The following is a 7,728-nucleotide window of genomic DNA, read 5'->3' as shown; positions in this document are numbered from 1 at the left end:
CAAGGGACACATGATGAGAAATGCTGTCCATGGCCAAAGAAGGAACTGTTGGATCCTGAGTGCACATCAAAATATGCTGTCTTCCACTTTATTTCCTTTGTGAGTTTTTTCTTGTATGTATGATATGTATCTTCTATCATGACATGAGCAATATAGAAATCTGGATTGCATGAAAACAATGGTATAAGCTATATCAGACTATTTGTTGCCTGAAGAGGACAAGGGAGGGAAGAAAAAGAAATCCAAATCATAAAATATCAGAAAACAATCATCAAAAATTATTTCTACATGTAACTGAGCAAATAAATAAATATTTCTAAAACCAACTCTTCAAGATAAATAAATAGTAAATTGTTTTTTTAAAAATAGAAGTTAGGTGGATGAGTGGCTAGAGCAGTGGTTCCCAAACTTTTTGGGCCTCCTTCCCCCTTTCCAGAAAAAAATATTACTTAGCCCCCTGGAAATTAATTTTTTAAAAAATTTAATAGCAATTAATAGGAAAGATAAATGTACCTATGGCCATCACCGCTCCCCTGGATCACTGCAGCACCCACCAGGGGGTGGTAGTGCCCACTTTGGGAATCACTGGGCTAGAGAGTCAGATCCAAAAAGTAGTCACAAATGCCCAATGGCTACTCAGAAGGAAGTTTCTTATGGAGTGCCTGCGGGAATCTATGTTTGCCCTATGTGCTTTGACTTTTTTTTCCCAGTGACTTAAAGGCAACTATAGCATGCTTATAAAATCGACAGGTGACACAAAGCTAGGAAGGCTGGCTATCACATTGGATGAAAATCTATATCAAAAAGATCATGACATCAATGGTCTAATTGGTTAAAAAATAAAGAGGATGGTCAGTGGAACAGGTAAGGTAGTCAACATGTAGAAGCAGACAAACACAGTAACCTAGTGTTTGATGAACTCAGGTACCTGGGGAAAGGACTTATTATCTGACAAAAACTGTTGGGAAAGATATCAGTCTGGCAAAAATTAGATTTACGCTAACACTTTACTTCACACCCATTGCAAGTTGACTCCAAATGGATTATATGACCTAGATACAAAAGATCATAAATTATGAGCATGAGGAAGAAATTCATTTTCAGAGTTTTGGAAAGGAGAGAAGTTCATAACTGAACAAGGAATAGAGAGGATCACAAAAAATAAAATGGGTAATTTAGATACATATAAATCCAATACAGTTTAGAAGGGTAAAAGTTAAATAGGAAAAAATCTTCACAGCAAGTTTCTTCTATAAAAGTCTCATTTTGAAGATATCTAGGGAACTGATTCAAATGTCTAAAAATAAGAACCATTTGCCAATTGATGAATGACCAAAGATATGACTAAGCAGTTCTCAAAGGAAGAAGTCTAAGCTATGTATAGCAATTTGAAAAAAAATGTTCCAAATCACTTACTAGAGAAACATAAAAAAGCAGCTCTGAGATTCGATCTTACAATCCAAAGATTGGGAAAGTTGACAAAAAAAAAAAAAGAAATGACAAATGTTGGAGGGAGGGGCTGAAGGAAAACAGGCACATTGTTGGTGGAATTGTGAATTAGTCCAGTCATTCTGGGAAGCAATTTGGAACTATGCCTCAAAAGTTATTAAATGGTACGTATCTTTTGACTCATTAATACCACTATTGGGCTTGGATTGCAAAGAGATCAAAGGAAAAGGGAAATGTCTCGTATGCACAAAAATATTTAAAGCTGCTCTTTTTGAATTGGCAAAGAACTTTAAACTAAAGGAGGTGTCCGTCGATCGGCTTAATCGATTATGGTATATGAATGTAACGTCTGTGCTGAAAGAAATTATGAAAGGGACAGTTACAGAGAAACTTCGGAAGATTTGTATGAACCAATGAAGAGTGAAATGAGGAGAAAGAAGTGGGGAGGATGAATCAGGAAAAGCTTCATGCAAAAAGGTGGTACCTGACTCGAGGCTTGAAGGAAACCAGAAATCCCAAGAGGTGGAGAATGGAAAAAGAGTGCTGCGTATGCAGCTCAGTGAGAGAGACTGAGTGGCCAGAGAGGCCAGGCAGGGGAGTTATGGTAAGGGAGATGGAGTGGAGCCGAGCTGTGGAGGGATTTAAATGGCAAATGAAGGAGTTTATTCTGGATGCAACAGAGAGTCCCTGGAGTTTACTGAATAAGGGGAGTGATGTAGTCAGACATGCACCTGGGAAAAATCACATTGGGGACTCTGGAGAACGGAGAGACTTTGGGCAGGGAGATCAAGGAGGAGGCTATTGCAATAATTCAGGTAAGACATGAAGAGCTCTGGCACCAGAGTGATGGTCACTTGAATGCAATCGATGTTGTAGAGATAGAAATGACAAAATCTAGCAAATGACTAGATGGGGTGGGAGGCGGGGAGAGGGCACTGAGAGTGGGGCATCAAGGATAACACTGAGATTGTGAACCTGGATGACTGGAAGGTGCCCTCAATGAAAAATGGGACAGTCTGGGAAAGGGTTGAAATACCTGTGGGACATCCAGTTCAAAATGCCTAATAAGAAGTTGGTGATATAAGATGAGCTCACAAGGGCTAGATAGACCTAGGGGTCGCCAGTTTAATTAAAGGTGACTTTTAAACCCATAAGAGCCGATGAGGTCATTACAGAAGAGTGAAGACAAAGCAGAGCAAGCCAACATCTTGAGATGTGACATTCCTGGCACAGTGCTGGCCTGGTTCTTCTCATTTTCCTGATGATTCCTCACTGGCTCTTTCCACTATTTAAGTGTAGGTTGACCCTCTCATTTCCTTACTCTATTTCAGTGGTTCCCAAACTTTTTTGGCCTCCCTCCCCCTTTGCAGAAAAAATCTTCCTTAGCCCCCTGGAAATTAATTTTTTAAAATTTTAATAGCAATGAATAGGCAAGATAAATGCACCTGTGACCATCACCGCCTCCCTGGATCACTGCAGCACCCACCAGGGGGCGGTGGCGCCCACTTTGGAAATCACTGATCTATTTCAATGATTTCATCTACTCCCATCGATTCCCAAATCTACACGTGTAGCCTTTCCTTCTCTCCGGAACTCACATTCCATCTTTACACCTGAATGCTAATCATTTGTAACAGCATATACTGGTAGTACCTTCTATTCCACAAGCCCATACCTGAACTTTGAACTTATCTTCTTCCTCTCCTATATCAGCTGCTGTTCCTCCTTTATTTTTGCTTTTGGTACCACCATCCTTCCAGTCACCTAGGCTTCGGAATCATTTTTACTTCTTCACTTACTCTCATCTCTCACATCTAATCAGCTACTAAATGATCTCTGTGCTTCCAGACTTTGTCCCCTCTTTGACGTCTCCTCTCCGGTTGCCTGAGATTGCTCCCTCATTATCTCTTAAACTCTTGCAATCATCTCCAAACTGGTCTCCCTACTTCAGAAACGATTCTAGAAGCATTTAATTAAGTGCCTGCTACATGCCAGGCATTATACCAGAAGAGAAATGAAATGGTCTCTACTTTCCAGGAGTTTACTGAGGAGATCCAAGGAAGAGTAAATACCAACTAGCTACCAAAGAGTTCAGATGGATAGCACTAACCCCCGGAAGACTCAAGAAAAGCCTCTAACAGAAGGTTGAGCTAAGGCCTGAAGGGAATCAAAGGTTCCGGGAGACAGAGGGGAAGAGGGGAAACATTCCAAGCAAAGACATCATGAAGGCAGGAGAGAGAAGGCCATATTCAGGAAATATCAAATAGGATGGGAGAGGATCATGAGCAATCAACCTGAAAACTTAAGCAGGAGCCCTGCTAAAGAGAGCTTTAAATGACAAACCTGAGGGTTTGGTCTTTATTCTAGAGGCAAAAGGGAAACACAAAAGCTTCTTGAGCAGGACAGAGGCATGGTCAGACCCCCAGCTCTTCTCACTGCAATCTGCTGCTTGGTTAATCTTCCTAAAGAGTAATTCTGATCAGCCCATTCCCCTGTTCAAAGCCTTCAATGTCACCCCACCGTCTCACCTTGGTCTCTCGGAAATTCCACAGGCTCCTAATGTTGGCATCCAAAGACCTCCACAATACAGTTTCAAATGGCCTTTTCAGCCTTATTTCCCACTACTCCCCCTAACACATTCTCACCAAACTTAACAATTTATTCCACGTTTCCCCTCCCACCCCTGTTCAGTGCTCATTCACGACTGTTGTACCTCCTCCAATTCAAAGCCTTGCTCGACCTTCAGGGTTGTCTCTTCGTTAAGGGAGGATAGCCGACCTTTGGAAACAGCAACTCTTGAAGAGCAAGTACAAAAGGACAGCCACGTTGTGATCTTGGTCAATGGAGGGAATGACTGAAAAAATACTGAAGATGGCCCCTGCTCTCCAGAAACTGTCATTCTAACTGGAGGAGACGATTCAACCGTAGAACTAATGGAAAGAAAGGTCTAGGCCAGTGATGGGCCAACTTTTTAAAGAGGAGCCAAAGGAAAGGAAATGCTCCTCTGTCAGTCTGTTTCTAAGGCAACTCTTTCCAAGTTTCATTGTATCGTACCCTACTTATTGTATTCGTCAGATTAGGAATAATGTGGCGCTGCCCGACAGGACATTTCAGGGGGCCGCATCTGGCCTGTGGGCCGTAGTTTGCCCATCACTGGGCTAGACATCTGAAGAGTGCAGTGGAGGGCAGGTGGCAGTGCCCAGGGATCTGGAAAGGACAATAATAGGGAAGATGGGAAGACCCAGAGGCCACAATCACAAGGCAGATGGTAAACCCTGCTGTTTTCATCTTTGTTAAACAGAATAGTTGGTTGAGTAGGGAAAGGAGAAGAAGGTCTTCAGATAACGAACGTGACTTAAAACCTCCAAAAATATTAACACAAGTAAGATTTGAGAAAAGAAGTTTCAAGGCAATACTTTGAGACTCTGCTTCTTCCAAGAGGAATCTTTACAGTCTGGTCAGAAATTATTTCAGTCAAACCTTCTGAGCCAGGGCTTCTTCACAAACTCTGGATGTGTGACGGGCCTCTCCGGCAAACTGGCGAAAACTCTGAACCCCGTCTCAGAATCATGGGCTTTGAAACACGACACGGAAGATGACAAGGAAAACCAGTTATATTGAGATGGCATCTTATTTTGCAACATCAAAATTTCATCTTTTTAAAGTTCAAAGACTCCATTGAAATCCCTTGCTTGCAACTTAGAGAATATTAGTTGGGATCCTGAGATGAAACCGTGTCTGGGCGGGTGGTGGGGGAGTAAGAAAAGGCAGTAGAGATTAGATAGACTCTTCTCTCTCCTTTGCTCTAAATACCACACAAATAATTCTCAACTAGCACTGAAAATCTGTTTTGTAAATATCAAGTGATGATAAAGGGCTCCTGATGAAAACTTCTTTCAGGATCATAGATATGATTTATTTTTTGTAATTGATTTATTTATCAGTGACATGAGGATCATAGATTTGATTATTATTTTTTTAACCCTTAACTTCTGTGTATTGGCTCCTAGGTGGAAGAGTGGTAAGGGTGGGCCATGGGGGTCAAGTGACTTGCCCAGGGTCACACAGCTGGGAAGTGTCTGAGGGCAGATTTGAACCCAGGACCTCCCGTCTCTAGGCCTGACTCTCAATCCACTGAGCTACCCAGCTGCCCTCAGGATCATAGATTTTTAAATTGGGAAGAATCTCAGCTTTTATCTGTAACAACTTCCACATTTTATAGACGAGGAAACTGAGGACTGAAGAGGTTAAGCGATTTTCCTATGGCCACACAGGCTGATAAGTGACAGAGTAAGAATCTGAACATTCGAAACCCAGATCGTCTCACTCCAAATCCAGTGCCTTTCCCATTAAACCACTCTTTCTAGCTGCTGTCTGTTTCCCTCCTGAATGCCAAAGGAAGTCTCCAAGTGTCTAGAGTGTGGTTTTCTGATTCAAAGAGGGCATTTCTTGTTCCCCGAGCTAAATGCTCATGACGAATCTCTTCCTACTTTTCGGCACAGTCTCGGATTCCTAGGCTGGCCGCTAGAGTAAAACAGACTAAGGCCTGAAATGAAACGACTTTGATTCATCTTGGTTGAGGTTACACAACGCCAAGAAATGGCGTCTCGTCTCCCCACTTATTACGGTGCCAGAAGAGGCCTCTTTTTTACATGTGTTCCTGTCTAAATCGACCCACAGGACTTTAAATGACGTCCAGAGAGGCTCGAGGTCTCCGTCCTACGCTAAACATCTTCTCCCCTTCTGTGGGCACTGTTTGTTTGTGACCACTTCGTGCTTTAGGTGGGGAGGGAAGGAGACCTGCATGGAATTCTCTTACTCACAGGCAGCAAGGACAAAACCATGATGGTAAAAGGAAATGGTTCACCCGCACTCATCGCTGGCGAGACTCCAATCTCTAGTCTCCCTCTCCTCCCCCACCCCCAACACAACCCAGTTTCTCAGGCCCTTTGTGACTAGGCATTACTCATTATTCAGGAAAAGAACTGTTTTTACACGCAGAAGAAGATGCTACACCAGCCCTGGGAGCTCCTTTTATAAATGGCTAAACAATTAGTCAGTGGCAGTAACTTCTGAGAGGAAATATGTGTTCACCATCTGGACTGACGGATTTCTAAATGTGTGCAAGTATTTATTATTAGGTGTATTAATAACAAGCATTGAGAGAGTGCTGTGTGCCAGGCACAGCATAAATATCTCATTTGAGGCTCAAAATATCCCTAGGAGGCAAATGCTAGTATTCTTCCTATTTTACAACTAAGGAAACCGAGGCAGACAGAAGTAAGGTGACTAACTTGCCCAGAGCCCAATAGCTACTAAGTGCCTGAGCTAGATTTGAACTCGGGTCATCCTAACTCCAGGTCCAGCACCCTATTCAATATGGTACCACCTAGCTTCAGAATACTAAATCTGGAATCAGTAAGATCTGGGTTCAAATTCTCTTCCTTCTTGACACTGAGCTTCCTGAGTCTCAGTTTCCTCCCAATCAAAGTGGGGATATGTACTGATCCCACTTTACTATAGGTAATGAATGGCTACCCACCTGTAGAACCTGCTTCAAGAGGCCGCTGAAGGGCTCGACAGAGATCCTGTGGCTAAAGGGCTACAAAAATTAACAGCCATCTTTAGTCTTTCTGAGCTCTCAACAAAAATGGCTAACATTTATACTGTACCTCCCAAGAACCCTGAAAGGGAGCTACTCTTATTATCCCCACTTTATAGGAAATAGGCAGGCAGTGGTTCAGTGACTTATCCCAAGACAAACTTATAGGTGTCTGAGGCCAAATTTGAACTCGGGTCTTCCTGTCTTCAGGGTCAGCTCTCTCTCCACTGTGGCCAAATCTAGCTGCCCTCCCCTCCCAACAGAAAGCACTTGCCTTGGGGCAGCTAGGGGGGATCAGTGGAGAGAGAGCCAGGCCTGGAAACAGGATGTCCTAGGTTTGAATTTAGCTTCAGACACTTCCTAGCTGTGTGACTGAACAGATCACTCAACCCCCATTGCCTAGCCCTTACTGCTCTTTTGCTTTGGAACTGATATAGATTTTAAGACATAAAGTAAGTGTTATCAAGGGAGGGAGGAAAGGAAGAAAGGGAGGGAGGAAGGCAGGAAGGCAGGCAGGAAGGAAGGAAGGGAGAGAGAGAGAGAGGGAGGGAGGGAGGAAAGGAAGAAAGAGAGGGAGGGAGAAAGGGAAGAAAGGGAGGAAAGAAGGAAGGAAGGAAGGAAGGAAGGAAGGAAGGAAGGAAGGAAGGAAGGGAGGGAGGGAGGGAGGGAGGAAGGAA

This window comes from Gracilinanus agilis, chromosome X (assembly GCF_016433145.1).
Source record: "Gracilinanus agilis isolate LMUSP501 chromosome X, AgileGrace, whole genome shotgun sequence".
Classification (NCBI taxonomy): Eukaryota; Metazoa; Chordata; class Mammalia; order Didelphimorphia; family Didelphidae; genus Gracilinanus; species Gracilinanus agilis.
The sequence above is the reverse complement of the archived record's forward strand: the minus strand, read 5'-3'. Positions refer to the sequence as shown.